Genomic DNA, 21,114 nt, shown 5'->3' with positions numbered 1-21,114 from the left:
AGAAAACTTGCAGAACTAAAAGTATTTGTAAATCAGTGGCCTGAGGGCATCATGAGTTCACCTTCAGGTCTACAGAGCTTCTCCAAACACTACGAACACATAAATGAGAGTACAAATCTACCAGGGATATGTTCTGGTTGCTAGACCATGCTATCACATCTTCATTACTGCCATTACCTGCAGCATCTAGATTAAAGTTTGGATCAGCGTGCAATTACATCTTAATTTTATTGCAGAGAGATCTGCCAAATTGCTCCTCACTGGTGTCTTCAAAACGAGAGCTCTGATAACAGATGTAGTCTTTCAGAAGCGGATGGTAAAGACTCCACACCTTGCGCACAATACGGAGCGGGGGGGGGCTGGTGTGATAACTCACATGAGAAGGTCAAGCAGCGAAAAAACGGAGGAAGAAACAGGACAAGAGCAGCCAAAATGTAAGAGGAACAACACTAAAAAAAAAAAAAGCAGAAAGATTTTTACGCAATTAGCAGTTCCCTGCACAGACAGGGAAGGAAAAATACACGGAGAAGAGCTATGCAGAGTTGAGCTTTCTTAATTAAAGTGATGACAAACAACCATTAATTATAACAGATTTTTTTTTAAAGTATTCAGAACAATTTAACAGAAAATAAGGGCAGATAATAGCCTAAGTGCAGGCAACCTTTTTGGTACACTGAAATTTCAAAGATAAAAAAGTTAAGGAAAATTGTAATCAATAAAGGGAACACAGAACATCTACACTGAGTATTACACCAAAAGATCTTAGGTTTTAGTTAAGGTTTTGTATTTGACAGCTTAAACTCCAATCCTGAAGGATAAAATAAAAAACTAATGAATTCAAGCCAGCCTTTCAGAAGAATTGCTGAGATTTTTGTTGTTAATTCTGATCCAAGTCAAAGACACAAGATGAAAAGGTTCAGCATACAGGGATTCTTCAAATGTCTGACTACATGTTCATTTTGTGACTTTTCAAAGTCTCTTTCCAAAGTTTCTTTAAAAATGTGAATACAGACAGCATTTCTAGAAAAAAGTGGGAGAAGAGTTTTCAAATCAAGATATGAAGAAAGAGGCCTAACTAACAAATCCACAATGCTCCTCTTAAACCATTTTGAAATCAGTTTCTATACGGATGGAAATTTGAGAAACGTATTACCATTCTGACACAGAATACTACGCTTAAAAATTGCTTTGTGAGTAAAACAGGTAAAGCTAAAAACTCTGAAATGTCCTTTATTGTATTCCTACCAAAAGACAGAAGTTGCAATTCAGAAATGTCAAATTCTTGACCACAAATAAACATTACATTGAGTACACGCTTAGTGTGTGTTAATAAGAACAATGTCTTTTTTTATTATTATTTATACTCCAGAAGAGTTTAAGTGGAGTATGGATATGAACTGAGTTTCTGCGTAACAAAAAGTTTGCTTGAATTATAAAAAACCACCTTTGTCCCCAAAAGAGGGAGATCATTTGAAGATAGATTTCACAAAAAAACAACAGCCCATTCACAGAAAAAGGAAGGATATAGCCTTCCTCTCCTAGAAATCTCCCTGAGTTTTCAGACAGTTAGCCATTGCCCCCCACAAAAGGACATGCTCTCAGCATCAGGAACCCCCCATTCTGATTCACGCTCCTGACCATGATGGCTAACCGGGGAGAGCTGCCCCATGGCCTGGAGCCCGAACGTTATGGGGCACATATCCCAGGAGCAGCTCCCGGCCTTCCTGAGCACCACAGAGCTTCTTGACTCTGACCAGCAGAAGCACCCTCGTCAAACTGATCTATTAATTAACATAGGCTTAAAGAATCGGTATTTTCCAGCAGGAAGGAAAACATTTTTCCACCAGAAGGCTGTGTGACTAAGAACATCAGAATTGTCGGTAATTATAAACACATGTAAAACTGCAGCTTTACATCACTGAATACCATCCCTTCCCCGTCACATTCGTATTGCAATTGGAGTGCACAACACATGCTTTCATTCAAGGTCAGGAACGGCAATTAACTGGCACACGGCAAGTTCAACCGAACCATGGAAATGATCTAACATGGAGAAAACTCACAATCTTATCAAAAGCCTTGGGGTTTCATACAAATCAAAGAGCATAAAGGCTGTGGGTTGGAAGCAGTTATGAACAATTAGTGTATCAAGGTACAACATTTAAAAAAAGAAATTTAGGGAAGGGACTTAGTGGAGTAACATGATTTCCCCTGTGAAATTTCCCTTATTGCTATGGGAAGACAGAATTAGTTTTAACAAATTCTACCAGCTAAGCAACTACTGTGGCAAAATATTAATCAAATTATATATGTCACAAGTAAGCTTTCTTTCCCCCTCTCTATATAGAGAGTTTCAAAATTCATGGTCTTTAATTCTGAAGAAAATTCACAGAATTTGTGTAACTTTACATGAACACAACTAATCTTGATAAGGAACGACATTATTAGTTTGTCCTTCACAAGGAGGAGATGGTTTTTTTCCTAACCAAAACCTGACACAAATTCCCCAAACATCTTTTCTGCATTTAAAGAGTTTTCATGGAGTCTCCCGGATTAAAAATAACCCTGGTACAACTATCTCCGTAATGCTTCCTCAGCTTTTACTAACCAACAAAAGCTTAAGAAATCTACTCATGAAGTACAATCAATACAGAACCTTTTAAGGAGACACAGCATATATAAAAATAACAGTTCAACAATACGTAAGAATTACTTTCAGGCATTAAAGCCTGAAAGAGAAGTTTAGGCACAAAAAGGGTTGGAAATGAAGGATTAAAAACAGTAACAGAGTTGCCAGTAGCAAAAGGATGCTCAGTATTTCTTAGCGTCTCCCAGAATAAACACAGCATCACGTAAACTGGTGGTCCTGCTGAAATTACGGCGTATTTTGAAACATAAATTACATCTATACCTTGCTGCATTAGGACAGCGGCTCAGAAATAAGCATGCAATCCCTCCAGCAGAATTTACTTCAAAGCCTCCCCCCTCCTCTGCCTACAGAGCTCGGCAATAGATAAAATTGGGAATGTGGTTTTCATTCATTTCTTCCAGGCACTCTAAAATTCACACATGCACCTCAGAGTGGCTTGAAATCTGGAGTGCCATATGGCAGTGCATTTGTCATTTCCAGAAATATGTTGAATATGGGTTCCAGAGATATAAATCCCCAATAAAAAAAAAAATAAAAAAAAAACCACAAACTCCCCAAGCCAACAGATTCTGCTCAAATGCCACCAACTTTATACTATGTGCAACTGGAGAGCTTGGGCTTTGATCAGGCTTCAAAGAATCTCTTCATTTGCCCCAGAAAATAAATCTGATGCCTTAGCTTGTGGAGGCTCATTTCCCTACTGTTTTGCAACTCTGTAAAGTTATTTACACTTGCCTTGAGTGAGACTGAAGTAGAAATAATACATCAACACCAATACTAGAATTATACAAACACTTTGCACTTGGAGTACAAAGTAAATGATTTACAAGCTGTAAAGTGGTGGAGAATCAGGATCAAGAGTTTTATGGCTATTTCATTGTGAACCAACTGAAGAAGAAATAATTACTTCTTCCCACTCCTGCATACAAAGTTTAATGATGCACGTTATGAAGTAACATTCAAAAAAATAACAGAACAATTAGCAAACAGATTTTTATTTTTTTTTAAACCCGAAAAAAAGATAAGGCTCTCCTGCTGTCTGAAATAATCACACAGTCTCCAAACTCAGGAAATTAGAGAGAGATCTCAAAAAAAAAAAAAAATTGGCGAAGCTGAGCTAAACATCTTGCTGTTGCCAAAATGAGCAAGTCCTGGGCTGTAGGTAGAAAGCAACTAATTCATCCTTCTACTACAATTTCTACTTTCCAGGGATGTCTGCTTTGCACTATTTGCAATCTGTGACAAAATTATCCTTTTTCTTTTTCTAAAAAAGCAAATGCAGATCAGCAAGCAGCAATCAAATGACAGGAAGAACTTTCCTCCTCACTTTTTTCCTTCATGGCTGGAATCACGGATCACGGTATTTTCCGACACAGATACACAGAAACAGAGAATCATTCAACTTTTGGCTGTCACACTCAGTTTTACCCTCCTCTCTTTTCTCCTCACGTTGCCTCTTGAAACTAAGTTATCTTCGCACACATCTTTTTACCCCGAGGATGAAAATTAAAGGCAATAACTCTGTTGACTAGAACTGCTTTGGGGTTGGTACTTTGTTTTGAAACACACACAGAAATCAAGAAAAATCTTACTCCAGAAGGGTAGATCCTAGATTCTCTGAAGAACTTCCCATGTGTATATTCTATAGCAATTTGTTTTGAAGACAGCGTACACATACGATTTATCCAGAATGGGGAGGTGACTGGAAAGGCTGCACAAAAGTGCAGGTGATTCTGTAATCGAAGTCTAATCTAAGGTTCCTATGTATAAGGAAGAAAATCAAGAGCATTTCCACCCTAACTGTGAGAGAATACTTGCAGGCACCTAAAAATACTTATGGCAGCAGCAACTGGGATATTTAACATAGCACTGACATTGTTTCACTACACTAATCAATCATGTTCATCCAAGACCAGGATTCATTCAGCTGTTCCAGCTGATGAGCGTTTCAGCCATCCAGACACAAGACTACTGCGTATCTGCCACTCACATCTCCTAACAATGACAGCGTATCTGCTGGCTGCTCCTGGAGGCAGTGGGCTTTGAGAAAGCCAGGGTTTTTTCCCCAGGCGCAACAAGCTGAGAGCTGCCAGCCGCTGGTGTTGCCATCTAGGGAAGCTATTCCTAGAAAAGCAAGAAAAACGTGTGGGCTGAGCTGCAAAGACAATGTAGAAGCTAAAGCAAGCACAAGAGTCCTCTGTAATAAAAGAAGTGAAGAAAATCCCCATGTCTGCTAAGATTTAGGTTGACAAACACATGTCTCCCCCTCAGCCAGTACCTGAGCTTTTTAGGTGTACTGAGCTTGTGGGTGGGCTGAAAAGCTGCTTTCACATGCTAGAGCAAAATTTTACTGTGCCCAGCAGATAAAAAACTACGCTAAATTTCCTGAACATTTTAAGATTCATCGCAAGGCAGAATAAAAACAAACAAAAGCCCTAGAAAATCTGCACTTTACGGAACTTTCTATATGCTTTACGTGTTGCATGGAAACCATGTGCTGATGTGCCAGAACAATTCAAGAACCACCCAAGTCCATGTCTGATGGGTCCAGACCAGCTGCAAAGAAAGGAAAATCCCACATGGGAAGCCTAAACGAGAGCATGACTTCAGCACGATATGAGGAGGTGTTCCTGCGTAATAGGCAAGAAATTTCTTCTTTAATTATTCTTACAATAAAATCAGCTTGAAATTCAACTTTTTACCATATTCTTAATTGTAGATCTAGAAAACAGAAGAGTCGTCAGCTATTGAAGTAGCACACGCTCTGCCATCCTGCCACAGCTATTACTATGCTGGCAATAAACTATCCTAGACAGGCAAAAGTATCTACAATAGCAGTTCTCACATTGTCACAATGAAAACACTAAAGAGACAAAACTGATTCTCAACTATGCATACGCTTCTTAACATATGTATTCTTCCAGCCAAAGTCCCAAATCTAAGCCCTAGAAAAGTTAATTAAACATATTCATAAGCAGCTTGAGTATCATAACTCAGCTGACGAACTCTTTGGAAGAGTTCACCGGGTGGCTCTGAACGAGAGCAGAGGACCAAACCAGAGATCTGCAGGTAGTAATATACTCCTTGGGGATCTATCATTAAAACAGCTACAATCCTTTAGCTGAAACAAAGCCAAAAGATTCAAGATGGGAAATGAAGCTATAAACAGTAAGAACGTAAAAGTTTACTTCCTGTACCCAAGATTAGCAAACTATTACAAGTTCAAGGTACCTGCCAGTAACGCTATTTTCCTTTCTTACTTACAGATTTAGCCTTTAAGGTGTTCTATGCACTTTTTCAAGCTCTCGCTGCATATTTTAATTTTGTTCTTAAAGATCTTCCTGCATTCTGAGACAATTCTTATGATTTTGCTTTGATGCTTTTTTTTTTTCCCCTTGGATGTTTTCCAGATGAAGCTCTAAATTGAAGTTCAGCAGAAAAACGATCAGAGCACTACATTTCAATAACAGAAGCACTGAAAATGTGGCCTTCAGTGTATTAAACTCATTGCTGGAAGCTACATATGAAAATATATTACCCACCTCAGAAAACTCTCCATTGTTATAATTTGGTCATTTCACACACCAGTGATCAATCTCAGCTGAGCACATTCTGTAAGTCCACACATAATGATAAAAAATTAGTCGTACCAGCGAAAAATTAAAGCCCTTCCTCCGTGAACAAGTTTATTCACCTAGTGATTTTATATAAAAATCACTTTTCTACAGCTTCTTGGTATGAAGCTAAACAAGCTGAAGATACATAAGTTGTTGATTACAAGGGTCAACGACTCAGCAACCTGCATTATAACCACTTTGTAGTGAAAGCTGGTAGGCATAAAGAAACAACTTTAAAAAAAAAATAATCTTAGAAGTATGCTAAAATGAAACTTTTTTTTTTAAAACAAAAAGCTATATACACATTTAAAACTACTAGCTGTGAATCATGAATCCCTTGTCTAACCCTCCTTAAACTCAGGATTTCTATTCTCCAACTCACTTTCCTTTACCTACCCTCAGAAATTTGAAAGTTTCAGATTGGTGTCGCATATAAAAGCCTCAGAATCAGCGATGGTCACTAAGTATATTACAGCACACCTAGAAGACGAAAACCCCAGGCTACATTTCAACACAGAAGAGCAGAGCTTTTTCATAACAGCAACATTCTGGAGAAATATTACTAAAAAGAGAACATCCATCTACCGGAAAACAGAAAAACCTAAGTAAGATTGCTTCTGCTGTTCCCCCAGCTCCCTGTCGCACCGAGATCCAGCTCTGGACCCTCATCACACATTTCTCGCTCCAGCAGTTCTCCCTCTCCCACAGTAAAGAGCGCACAAGCAGGAACAGGATGCTGCATGGGGAAGGAAGGTACAGTGTTATTTTTATACAATTCGTTTTAGCCCGAAGCCAGTTCACACTGGTAAACCTACCTCAATTCAGACCACAGTGATATTCATAAATTCAGTCCAGATTTAACGACTCACTCCCAAATACCAGGCTGCAAGGATATACATATGTAGGTAGGAAATGAAAACACGATATTCAACAGAATAACCTGTAAGGCACCCTGTACCACTCCCAGCCTCAGCAGATAAAGTAAGCAGCCAACCTCATTTCTGTCACTGGTGTGCGACTACATGCTTAGAATAGGGAGCCAACAAAACAAGAACAAAAATATCTTCATCCAAATGCTATTCACAGCTGTTAATTTAATGGAAAGGCTCTTTCAATGTGAAGAATACATGAGTAATAGCCTCCACGGCAACTTTAACAGCAGACCGTTAGACAAGGGGCTTCATAACACAGCAGCTGGATGCCATTCAGCTACCTGACAGCCTCTAAGTCACTTGGAAAAAGAGAATTAATCAGAAGAGGTGTGTTTCTAAGGCAATAACCAGTGCCCCCCCCTCCCAGTACTGCAAAGGGAGCACAAGGGGGAAAGAAGGCAGATTTGGATGCTTTGAAAGAGGGATTTGAGCAAGGGGCTGGGTGACTCAAGACAATACACAACCATCACTGTCACACAGCAGCTGCAGGAACATACAGACGTATGTAACACCTCCACTGGATGGTTACACACGACACTCATTTTATCCTTCTGTAAATTTATAATGTTTTAAGATAATCGCATGGAAAATGATACAAAAGCAATATGAAACATTCACAACTTTTATCAACATGAAAACGCTTCTTTTTATTTAGTGAAAGACACATTGACTGAAACACATGGGCACTCACCCCAATATCCTAATGCAATGCCAGAACATATTAATGGAAGAAGAAAGTTTAAAACAATTATACAGAAATGTTGTATGCAAGGGTTTAAGAGTCCTGTGTTCAATCTGTCCTCATTTCAGAAACCTCAAACATATTTTTGAACATCACTTTTAACTGCAATGTTTCAGTCAAAACTCGCTCACTTTATTCCCAAATGAATGTAATCATGCCAGACAGGATATAGGTTTTTTTTTTTTAATTTTAGCTTTATTTAATTATTTTTTTTAATTGCCAGAATATTTCTGCCATGTGAATGGATTACAGATAGCCCAAAAACATACCCACTCACAATCAAGGCTATTCCCAGCCCTAACTACATACAAAACACTACAAAATGGAAAAGGAGGAGGAAAAGACTAACAAAGCCACAAAGCAGAGATGATCACCATCTGTTTAGATAACACAACAATCAAGGCATACACCAACTAAATTAAAGTTTTTCTAGAACAAAATTCAAGTATTTACAAACTTTGTGAAATAAAATGGTGTTTCCCTAAGAAAGTCTAAACATGCATCCACACGACCACTGAAACTATGAATTATCTTGACACCAGGTGCAAGTAGTCTTATTGGGTTCTGGGGTTTTGATTGTTGTTGGGTTTTGTAGGGTTGGGTTTGTTGGGCTTTTCTTACATCTTGTAGGCATCACAATTTCGGAAGGACAGCGTCAGCAATTTGAATAAACCATTGAAATCCAGCTGCTTAACACCAGGTGTGGCACCTTGCAAGCTGGGCACATCCCTTACCTTTGAAAAGCTGGTCCCAATAAAACAGAGCAGAAGCGAGAGCCAAGGGCTGCTGACAGCCAGGCCGGCAGCAAGCAGGCAGAGGGGACGAGCAGAGAGGCAGAGGGGGATCACAGCTCCTGGCTGCCAGCGCTGCCCCGGCAGACACAGCCCAGGCTCATCTGCGGGCAGGATGACTCTGCCTGAGGGCTGGGGCTTGAAAGGCAACACATGATTATTTTTTTTCCCCCCACCTGGCTGGGATGAGAGCCAACCCGCGGACATAGAATCATAGAATGTGTTGGGTTGGAAGAGACCTTTAAAAGTCATCTAGTCCAACCCCCCTGAAGTAAGCAGGAACATCTTTAACCAGATCAGGTTGCTCAGAGCCTCATCAAGCCTGGCCTTGAATGTCTCCAGGGATGGGGTCTCCACCACCTCTCTGGGCAACCTGTTCTGGTGTCTCACCACTCTCATTGTAAAGAACTTTTTCCTAATGTCTAATCTAAACCTGCCCTGCTCTAGTTTAAAACCATTGCCCCTCGTCCTATTGCTACATGCCCTTGCAAACAGCCCCTCCCCGGCTTTCTTGTAGGCCCCCTTCAGTTCTAAGTTCTAGGTTTCCATATTTTAAAATTAAACACCAAACTAAACCATCCCCTGTTTTCCCCACCAGGAACTAACTTCCTTTTTCCATGAACTTAAGCAGGCATTATATCAAGTACTGCCCGATCCACCCCCGTTTTTTAACATCTCAGTCTTCAACATTCGTTAACAGCGCTTAACTACTAGCTGCCCTGCTGACTTTATGGGACTGCTGATAGAGTAACATAATACACAATGTATAGGTGTAAAGTCTGTCTGTAAAATTAAGCTGGCTATGTGACACTGTAGGCAGAGGTTCAACACGTAATTTAATGAACATGTCATGACAAGTTAAAGAATGTATAACTAAAGGAGAGTTGACCTGCAATGTAATTTTGGTTCTTGTCTTGAAGAGACATACTTATGGCTCAGCTTCGTGTTTTGTAAATAAGAGACATAAATTCCAACAGGACCACTAGCCGTACTAAGCACACGTTTGCATTTTCACAAGGCCACAGCAACAGCGGGAAAAGTTGGGATACAAAACAAATAATCAACATTTTGACAAAGCCACGACATTGCATCTTCCTGATGTTCCAGAGAGGCAAAAGGAGTATCTGAACAAAATAAGCATCCAGGATCTCCTGTCAGCAAAACCGGAAAAGATCCTAAAGGAATACAACCATCAGTATTACGAGACAGGACTAACAGCAGAAGACATACATTGCCGCAATAACAACATTGCACTGACTTTAATAGTTTTCTGTCATAGGAGGTCTATAACATTTCAGTCCATTACGATTCCCCATGCATCCCTTAAGAGCCTCAGAGCTCATAAAAATGATGTGTCATATTTTGATACTTGTGCTAAACACGAGCTTTATTATTACCAATGTTTAAACCCAATACAATCCACACAGTCCTTACTGAGATATCTGATTAAATTTCTAATATTCATGAACTAGAATTTTAATATTGAATGCTCAAAATGATTTAAGTCTTCTGATGTAACGGAACATAAGTCATTCAGTGTCAAGTGGAAGGCAGATCCTTTATTATAGCATTAATTATTTGGGATATTAGCATTAATTTCTTTCTCTATTTGAATTAAATGGAATTCAAAACAGTGTGAATTTATGAATAGTCCACAATATAATTATTTCTATATTATCCCTGCAGCACTAGCAGAAAGACTGCCTACAGACCTGAAAACATAAAGGAAGGAGATTGATCATCAGTTTTTCTTTTAATCTTTTTTCTGAAAGAGAGGAAAGGTGAAGCTCAATATGTTTATACTCTGAATGGCTTACACTTTTTTGATGTAAAATATACGTCTTTACACCTATAAATGCCACCTACATGTTTTTGTATTCAGCATGCAATGATTAAAGGAAAACACATTTAAGCAAGATATACCATAGCCAATTTCTTTTACGACTGGAACAAAAACATTCTTAATTAAAATCACAAAGCTGCAAAAATAGCAGGGACTTTTACAAAATTTCAATACTCGCTGGGAAAAACGCTATGTCTTAACTTACACTTCCAAAACTGCTACGTCCACAGGATTTCAAGGAGTTCTGGTAGGAAGGACTGATTACAGATACAAACTTGGTACTTTTTTTTCCAGCAGCTAAATGGTAACAATTTTTATTTCATTTATGTTACAGGTATAGCCAGACAGCATTGCTAGCAAAAATAATTCACTACTCAAAATAAACAAATAAATGCAACACCACTCATGTAAAACCGATGTTTGCAGATCATCTGAGTCAGTTACCGGAATGCTAGATACTGAAACGCAGCATAACATTCCCATACAAAACATGCAAAAATCAGTATTTATCAGGTTTTTATCCAACTGTACAAGACTTCTGCAGTCTGCTTAAACCAGAAACAGCTGTCCAACTGAAATCTCAACTTTACGAATAAACAGCAGCCAAGGCTAAAAATAAGCCAAACAAACCATCTGTGCCACTGCCCCCGTCTGCAGCCCATCTAACACAGGAGTCAGCTCCCATCCCTGCACTGCACAGCAGAACTAGCATGGGGTGTTTGTATTGTCACTGACTTATAACACTAACACAAAATGAAAAATCAGTGCATAAAGTGACCACTTCCGACCCAAAAAATATCCAACACTTGTCCTGGTTTTGCTGAAGTTCTTACTAAAAGCACTGAAAGCACCAAAAACATACACATCTTTAAAGTGACTGGGCAAAGTCCAACTACTTTTTTTTTTCTTCTATGAATCTAGCAAACAAAGGTCCGATCTAAAATTACCAATTAAATTATCAACAAACACTAAATCTATTTAAAACAAAACAAACAAAAAGCCAAAAGGGCTTCTGAACTCAAAACCAAGAAAAAGCCTACAGTGAGTTTTGCTAAGCCAGGTGGCAGCGTGCATTTGCAGCAGCCCAAGTCTCCTGTGGTGGAATCCAGAATCCTTGATGTGTCATCATTCAAGATCTGTCAAATTTGATAACACTCCGTGTGTGTCTGGCGGGACACCATCCATTCAGGGAAATGAACATGTGATTTGTTGTCATGACAGCTATCAAAATTCAGCTCGAGAACATATCACACAGCCACGTATCTCTCCTGCTGCATTAAAAGGTTGAAAAATACTTTCCTTGTCGTCATCCGAAACATCATTAGGATGTCAACTAAGAAGTCAACTCCCTTGGAACAGCGGTAGCCCAGGATGGCACTGGGAGCCAAGTCCGACACACAATGGATGGGGGAGAAAACAAGCGTGATGAATATACTGCTATTGTAAGAACAGGAAGGAAAAACCTTGCAGCCATGCTATGCTGAGGGTGTTCCTATTGCATTAAAACCAGGAGGTCAGTCCGATCGATGCTTGGGACTCCTCTCCTCCAGTACCAGTGCCAGGGTTTGCTAAACAGAAGGCTTAATTTATTGCTGTTCCTTGAAATGTTTTATTAGTCAAGAATGCCCTAAAGAAATTCAGAGTAATACACCAATTTAACTCTCTGTATGCAGAGTAAGTTTTAACAGGATTTAGTGTTCCTCTTCTCTCCAAAACTCATGAAGGAACTACATATGAACTGCTTTATTTTGCTATATAGTTCACTAAAAACTTAATTGGCATGCAAAAAGGATAATTTCAGCCAACTTAAATTTGACAGAGTCAAATTTGACAAGATGGTCAGAATTAGAAAATCCTAATATATTTAATTTATAGTTTGTATGCTTAATGAACGCCATCATTCCTTTCTAAACCTTCCCACTCTGCAAGGATCTATTCTCATTTTGAAGGAAAGCTTCTAAAACAACGTTTAATGACTTTTAAAAAATAACATGAATAAGGACAACATAGTTATATCAGAAGAGAAATGGACTAATTCTTTTTAAACAGCTTACTTTATTTTCTTAAAAATAAAAAGCGTTATTTTTTTTAAATGCTGCACTGCTAGCAGAACCCAGACTCTCACCGCAGCATGAGCAGAAAGCACCTGCTTTTGCTAACCCTCCTCCCGTTCTCCTGCAGGGTCTGACGGCTCCTCCATATTTGCATGGAGCTGATCCAGTGTAACCAGTAGGAAAAGACAGCTGAGAGATGGCACTCGCTCAGCGAAAAGCATCTTACACCGTAAGAGGACATGACCCAGTTCACCTGCGTCAGGAAGAGCATCCGCAGCCTCCAGCCTCTCGCTAAACTTCAGTATCCGCTTGCACATCCCGGTCACTTCTCCTTATTAAGGCTCCCACAAATACTCTGCTCATTTCTAGAAGTCAGAAACCTAAAATGGCTCAGAAGGCTAAAATCTGCCTTTCTACCAAAGTAGTAGTAAACTGATGGCCTTTTTATTTATTTTTGGTTACTGATCCATTTTGGCTAAACGGTCCAGCCCTGACACAGCAAACACTGTCCACACCACTTCCAAGGACTACGCATTAAGACATCTGCTGAAGTGACAGAGAAAGAAAGCGCCCTACATATAAAACCAGCACAACCTGCTGAGACACAATGGCAATGGCAATGAGTTACCATCTAACTATATTTTTTTTATTTTTAATTAAAAGTCTTCTTGGAAACAAAGTTTATATTTCATTTAATTAAAAAAAAAAATGGTGGTTGCCTGAGAAGGTTACTAGCTGATTTTATAAACAGACTAAATATACCAGGTTTTGTCTAATAAAGTTTCAGCTATACTCTATCCGTGGTATATCTCACCACCTTTTTTCACATCCATTTCTATAGTTGTGTGTACTCTGCAGCGAGTAACTTAGATGAGCTGAGGAAAACTCGATCAAATTTCATCAGCCTAGATTAAAAACATTACTGCATCTGTAATTTGTTAAGCTTGTAAGAGAGAAGCAACATTTTTGAGAATTCAGGTACCTACCAAGAGTCCCAGCACGTTCACCCCACTGTCTACCTCACAATAAAATCAATATTAGTTACTTATCACCATGTTCATACTTGTTAATGGTATTAGGACCAAAACCAGCATAACAAACCTACAGAGAGAAAAAGACTTTAAGCCACAAAGTTTGTTTCTATGACTTTGAACAAATACTGCCTATACCAGCATGCCTGAGCTTCCACTCTAACAGATGTTTTTCTTAGCACAAGTACTTCTAAAACTTTACTGACATCGGGTTATTGTACATAGCTGCAGTAATTTAAGATGCAATGGGTTGCTATTCTCTAATCAAGATTTATTCCTCTGCACCTGAATTCTTAAAATTTACAATACTACTAAAGCTTAAAAACATACACGGCCAGGCCACCTCACTGCACACAAAGTTATTTATGATGGGTTTAAAATATGAACTCACTTCATTAACAGTGAGAAACAAATTAATTTGTTGTGTCACATATATTTAATGGAATATAAAAATATATATTTCATATTTCAATGCACTTGCAATTTACTCATTTCATTAGCATTTATGAAACAATTAAGAATCCTCATGATGGGGAAAAAAGATTATTCCAAGAAAAAAAAAAAAAACAACACTTGAAAGAATTACTTTACCCACCACTGAATAGAGCAATGGTTTAATTGGGCAGAACACCGACAACTACGTTATTATGAGGAAACTAATGGGCATAATTGAATCTGCAAGAAAAATTTTAATGGAACTACCTAAAACAGAAATGAGTTTAGAATTCCTAAGCCAACACTCATAAATTTCAAAGCAAAACAAACAGAACAGTCATTTTTCAGAAGGTGTAAGTCACCAGGACCTCATGTAATATCTCTTTCAGAAGACTAGACAACAGTGGACAGGTTAAGTGAGTAGTACGGGCCACACTTACGCTTCAGGAAGAAGAAACAATGCTATTTCCCACATTACAAACACTATCCCGGTTCTCTCTGAAGGTCTTCAGGAACTAACAAGGATTCTTGACTTTGTGGAAACTATTGTTCTGCAACATTTCTGTATACCTAGTAAACATAAGGATAAAGTGCATTGCCTTTAAGTTTATTATTTCAGCAGAAGTGGGAAGCATCATTCCTGCAGAGCACCTCAACTCTTCCACACTCCAGATGACCTACTTCAGGGGAGCAGGATACCCCGTGACGAGCGCCCAGCACCTTACCCCAGGTCTGACTAAAGTAACCGAAACACGGTAGCATCTGGTTTCACAGACAGTTGTCAGCTATCTAAAAACTCCTTCAAATATCTCTAATAAATCCCCACCAGCAATCCTTCCTCAAAACACAGCACGGCGGGGGGAATACCCACGGCTTAGAAACCATCAGTCCCTCGATGCAAACAGGAAATATTTTCTAGAACATACGCTTTGGATTCAAAGATGCCTTGGTTTTGATTTCAAACCTGCGGCAAGTAAATTGATACAGCACCTGTCTCCATGAGTCTGGAAGCAGCTTTTATGCTCAAGGAGCATGAAAAACACAGATACTCCAGGTAGTTTTGCCGCTGCTCAAGACCATGACCAGCAAACAAAGCTATCAGGGCATCGCTTTTTGAGTTGCTGCTGTTATAGTTTCTACCAAGGAAAGCCAGGAGCGCCCCAAAGGAGTAAAACACCGACAGCAACACAAGGTACAAAAAACAAAGGCTGGAAAAGAAACAGACGCCGCTGACCTTGTCCCTCTTCTTTAGCAGACAGAAGATGCAAGGTGACACATAAGAGAGAAAAAATACCTTTCCTTATGCTCCCACATAGCTAGTCAGGAAACAATGGAAGAAAAGAGAGGAAGGGGAGATAAGAAGATCGCTTTCCACTCCACAAACCACAGGCTGAAGTTTTTAATTTATCATATATTCAGTAGCAAGGATGTAATAAAAAACACCATCCAAAGAATCAAGGAACAACTGCTGTTGGGTTTGCAAAAATATAGCAAAAGAGATTTTGTGTATCATTATATCACAACAGCAATCGGAAATGCCATCTGGTAGAAGCAAAAGGCCAATACAACAGCTAATGCTGCAATGACAGAACCACGGCAGCGAGAGCTAACATCATAAGGATTCTGTATCTGTTTCATGGCCTATATAAAAATATTTGCTAATTACAGTCTTGATTTGGTGGTACAGGTGCCTTCTATCTCTACATTTATTCCCTGTTCCCGAAAATGACATCTTCTGTCAAAGTCTCAAGAAGCAAGTCAGTTACGAAGACAAAGCGATCTGCTTAACTGCTTAAACTGACTTGAGTTAGAAAGGCCATTTAGATTTCCAGAGTTGTGAAATCAGTTAATTCTAAGAAGCAACAACATTATTTTACTTCAGAAGTTATAATCCCGAAAATGAAAACACAGTACCATTAACATCATCTGTGTGGTGCTGACTGCTTCAGATTCCTAAAAAGCAGCAGCAAAACAAGTACTTTCAAACAGAGATTCTTCACAAGTTCCTACCCAGTGAGCCCTTTCAAATTCCTCCATATTAAGTTACCAGTCCAAACTCTCGATGATACAAACCATGCGTGGTTAGGCCATTAAAATTTGTTTTTACAAAGGCCGCTGCCGCGTTTCATGAAAGAGAAGTCTAATTCTCCTACGTTGAGCTGCTACAACAGTAGCGGTGTGTTCCTCAGAAACAAATATTGCTTCACAGCAAGGGGAAGAAACGCCACCCAGATAAAGAAGGCTTTAAAAATCTTGCTGAGGTTCGGTCAGCATTCAACTTTTAAAGTAACAAAAAGAACAAGCCAGTTAAAACACCACATGTAACTCACAGAATAACCCCGAATCATGCGGAGGGCCACATGCACGGTAAAAAACACCAACAGTAGGAGATGTCAACATCGGAGCCGGCGCCGAGAGGCACCCACCATCAGCCAGTCGCGGGTCAGACCCGAATTACAGACCTGAATCCCCACCTGACAACTTTACCTGAGGTGGGCTAGCTGTTAGCGTGGGCACATTTTTAATTAAAAAGAGGATGAAAAGACTTGGAAACTCAAGTAATTTTCCTCCCAAAATGCCCAGGGATGCACTTTACTGAGCGGTCAGTCCACGAGGTATAATTTTACCTTTTTTTTTTTTTTTTTTTTTTTAGCTTTACGTCCTTTACCTACACCGGCATCGACCGGGGTCGGGGCGGGGGGGCAGCATATCGAAGCGCGCTCCTCAAGAAAACCCCCGGCTTCAGCTCTCGATCCAGTCGGGAACGGAGAGAAAGAAGGAGCTGGGCGGGGAGTGGGGGAGACCGGGAGGCCGAATCCTCGCCCGCAGCCCGCCGGGACCGCCCGCCGCGAGAGACCCGGTGCGGGGCGGCGCCGCTCCCCCTCCGCTCCTCTCCGCGCCCCCTCCCCGGCCGCTCCCGCCCGGGAAACTTTCCGGTTGCGCCGCGCTCCAGCCGGGAGGCGCTACCCGCCCTCCCCCGCCGCCGGGCCCGTAGGACACGCCGCCTCCGGGCCGGGCCGAGCCGGGCCGTGCCGAGCCCCGCGGGGGAAAGGGGAGAGGGGGGTGTCCCGGCCCACCGCTGCCTCCCCTCGGGCCGGCCGGCGGGTGGCACAAAGCGGCGGCTGCCGCCTCACACACACTCACCAGCAGCAACTCGGGAGGATGAGGAGGAGCCGCCCCCGACCCCCCCTCCCCGCAGCTGGACGTGGCACACAAACACTCCCCCCGCCCCCCCTTCACCCCTCCGGGCAGGTACCAGCCCCCTCTACCCGGGGCGGCGAAGGGGCCTCCCCCGCCCAGGTGACACCCGCCCCTCCCCCGCTCCCGGCGGCCCTTCCCGCCCCCCCACCGCCCCCCGCCGGCACAAGTTTACGGCGGGCCCCAGCCCCCGCTCCGGCCTCATCACCGTCCCGCCCGCGCTTACCTCCGGCCGGCCGGCGGGGAGCGGGGCAGGCGGCGGCGGGGAGGCTCCCAGCCTAGGCGGGCTCCGCTTCTTTGTCTCCTCGGCGGCGGCGGCGGCGCCCGCTCGCTCCCCCCTCCGCTTCCCTCTGCCCTTCCCCGGGCGGATGCGGGCCGCGTCCTCCGAGAGGGGCTGGCTGGCTGGCTCCCCCCCTTCCCGTTCCTCCTCCTCCCGCTCCGCGCCGGACGCGTCCAAGGCCCCGGCCCTCGGCGGCGGCTCTGCTCCCTGCCTCCCCTCAGCCTGCTGCGCCCGGCGGCAGCGGCGGCGGCCCCTCCCCCGCCAACCGCCCGCCCCCCCCCGGCACAGGCACAGCCCCCGCCCCCGCCCTGCCCTTCCTGCCGCTGCCGCTGCCGGGATCGCGCGGGAGGAGCTCCCCGGACTACCCCTCGCCCGGCGGGGAGCGCCGCCGCTCTCCCCCGCCCCACCGCAGGAAGGCCGGGCAGGGCCGGGCCGGGCGGCTCCCTCCCCTCTGCGCCGCCGGGGCTCTGGGCCGGGACCGGGAGGCGGAGCAGGGCAATGCCGGGGGGGACCCTGCCCAGCGGGAGCGCCCTGACACACACACCTCCCCCCCACTACCCGTCCCCCCTTAAGCCCCGGCGCTCCCGGTAAAGCTGGGAAAAGCGGAAGCGCCCGGGGAAAGTCCTGGCGAGCGCTGAAAGGAAGAGGGGTACAAGGGGGGTGAGCGCACTTCGGGGACGGGCCGGGAAAAGAACCCCGGAGTGGAGCCGGGCCGGGGCCGCGGAGGCACCGCCGCCGGGGAACTTCCAGCCATGGCATCAGGGGCGCCTCCGCCGCCCATTGGCCGCGGGGCCGTGACGTCACGCCCGGGGCGCGCGGGGCGTCCGCGGCCCCTAGCCCCGCAGCGGCGGCCGGGCCGTTCCTGGCCCCGGGCGTTCCCGGCCTCTCCCCGTCTTTCCTCTCCCCTTCTGGTCCGGGGCAAAGTTCCAGCCTTAGCGGCCCCCGCATATCGAGCGGGTTGGGCGGTAATTGTCGTTACCGGGGCTCGGTGCCTACCTGCCCAGGTGTTGTTCCCTCAGGAGAGGGCAGGGAAGCCGCCCCCAGCCGCCTTTTTCTTTCCAAAATGGAGCCCCGTCCCCGGGTGCGTGTGTGGGCCGCCGCCCTGCGTCCCTCCACGAGTGGGAAAGGCGGGGTACCCCACCGGTGGTTAAAGAGCGCGGGCAGAGGGCCCCCAGCGGAGGCCGGGGTCCTGCCGGTCCCCATCAGTCGCCGCCCCCGGTGCTTCCCCCGGAGCGCGGTGAGTGTTCCTGCGCCATGGGGATACGGGAAGACGGTCCCTCTGGAATCACCCGGGGAGTTCAGAGTGAAAACCAGCGTTGCTGCGGGGGTAAAGCTGCTCTGAAAGGTTACAAACCCATTAACCCTTCCCAACATGGCCGCTGCCAAGGAGAGGAGGCTGGTGCGTTACCCTGGCTGGTCCGGTCCCTCCTCGGGACATGTCGCCTGGCTCGGGAGGAAATGCTCCGCAACACCGCCTTTTCCACCTCTGAAACAAAGTCATCAGCCCACACTGTCGTCTTCCCCTACCAAGGAAAAACGTAGGGACAACTTCGTATAAAGATTTTCAGCTCTTTAAATATACCTATTCAGAAGCGCGCAGTTGGAGATCTTTCTGTGCTCCCACTTAAAATAGTTTAGAAATCCTCAACAGCTCCTTCTTCCCCTTGTTAACTTTTACGAATTCTCACAGCATGTAATTGATGGTTTGGGAAACCCCAAGTGCCTTTCAAGTGCCCGTGAGATAAACCTGAAAGGAAAATGTGGCCTCTTCTTTCTTCTTCCAAGAGAGACTTCGCACGGACCTCAGGGAGGAACAGAAAGCCCCTTTCCTTTCCAGGCTTTTCGTGCATGCGTTTGACTTCGATTCAGAGAGGTGTTAATCTTCCTTTTGAAACAATAGTCTGACATTGCTTTTTCAGAGCTGGAAGACATTTGGGGTCCCTGCTGCCTCCCCCTCGCTGCGCGGTCAGGCCTCGCAGAGGCTTATGCTGAATTTAAATGGGACGCATCATCCAAGGGCTTTCGGAGAGAAGTCTGTTGTTCCTGGAACAAAATGCACCGTGGGAGCGATAATGGAGAGGTGAATTATCCCTCCTCTCTTTTGCATTCCTAATACACAGTTAGCTTTCAGGCTGAGTTTTGTCCCTTCTTACCGCCGCCTTGCTAACACCATCCTACAGAAACCTTCCACTTTCTTGTTTTCCCTGTGGCGCCGTTGAGTTGAGGATGTCCAGAGGAAGGTGACACGACCCCGCAGGGTTTCCAGGCTAAATTAGACCTACGGAAGTGTTGGGTACTGTAAGGCGCCGAGTGGGCAGTAGATCTCAAAGCTTTCCAGGTGTCTGAAAAAAATGATAAAGCGCACCTAGACTTAGCAGATTAATGCTAATAGGATTTACGGAAGAAGAATGTTTTAAGGAGGTATTTGGATGAATACATTGTCTTCAGGCAAAGGACTAATTTAAGGACTCTGAAGCACACTGTTGTTAAATACATTTAATTACATTAAGAAACGATCCATTAAAGCTGGTTTTTCCAAACTGTGGCTTATGATGAACAGAAGACGCCGTAGAAAGGGTTTGCAAGGCTATGTTGAAGGGTGTTTTAACTGTCTGTCTGCTGAATGGATCCTTAGTTTTGCCAGCAGAAAAGACCAAGATGTTGCCCTGAGTCGTATTTCAGAACGTTGAGCCTATTGAAATATTAATGTACACTTTTTGATATGTCATAATTAGCTGTTATCTCTGGAATAACTGTTATTAAGAAGAGCTGGCTGCTTGTGATTTGAGCAAGAATTGCCTTCTAAATATGAGAAGATGATAAATTTGGGGGAATTTGCACAGAAGTGAAAGCGGTACATGATGTGGCAGGCACGCTATTTTGTATAAAGAAAGTAAATATGCAAAACATGCACTTTTGCATATGCATAAGAGCGGTGCAGTCCTTAGAAAATATATACACAAGAGAGACGAGCATGAATATTTCTCCCAGCCTAAGGCTGTAACTGTATAGTAAAAATTAAAGAAAAAATAGTTAAGCAACAGAAAAATGCCTTCTTCATCTTTGGTAGAGAAACAGCCTGCCTCACGCTGCTGCTTCAAACAGGGTTTCAAGCAGACAACAAACCCAGAGGCTGTGTGACGGACTTGTTTCGCAATTACGTAATGGCAGTCTTGAAATTCGTATCTTGCACAAGAGCCTAAAAACTCATATTGTGTCTTTTGGCTTGTATTGCTTTATTTTTCTTCACCTTTCTTTTTTTTTTTTTTTTATGGTGACCTATTTTCTCTTCCCGACATGATGCTGCTTGTGCTTTATCCCCTGCCTGGCCAAGCGGTGGCTTCCTCGGGATGGGCGCGCGGCCGTAATCTCCATCACAGATCCCAGCCGTGCAGGCCCAAACCACACTAATGTTCTTACACCCTGATGTGGTGAGGACATGACGGACGCCTCCCAGATGGGCTCCTTCCACCTTCTGTGCAAATACCTCTATCTTTTTCCAGGTGCATCAGGTTTTCTCACCGGCTGCTCTGTCTAGAGT

At 43.5% G+C, this 21,114-nt stretch overlaps 1 protein-coding gene across 1 annotated transcript in view; it reads right to left on the bottom strand.

Moving 5' to 3' along the window:
• Positions 1–17,797, bottom strand: part of NCK2 (NCK adaptor protein 2) — an 88,076-nt gene extending 70,279 nt beyond the window's left edge. The window contains exon 1 of the mRNA XM_074560331.1: positions 17,520–17,797. The gene's annotated coding sequence lies outside the window, so the exon portion shown is untranslated. The remainder of the gene's footprint in view (positions 1–17,519) is intronic.
• Between the last annotated feature and the right edge of the window lie 3,317 nt (positions 17,798–21,114).

The sequence above is a fragment of the Larus michahellis genome, chromosome 1 (assembly GCF_964199755.1).
Source record: "Larus michahellis chromosome 1, bLarMic1.1, whole genome shotgun sequence".
In the NCBI taxonomy this organism is placed as follows: Eukaryota; Metazoa; Chordata; class Aves; order Charadriiformes; family Laridae; genus Larus; species Larus michahellis.
Note: the sequence above shows the minus strand (reverse complement) of the source record. Positions and strands in the feature narration are given on the sequence as shown.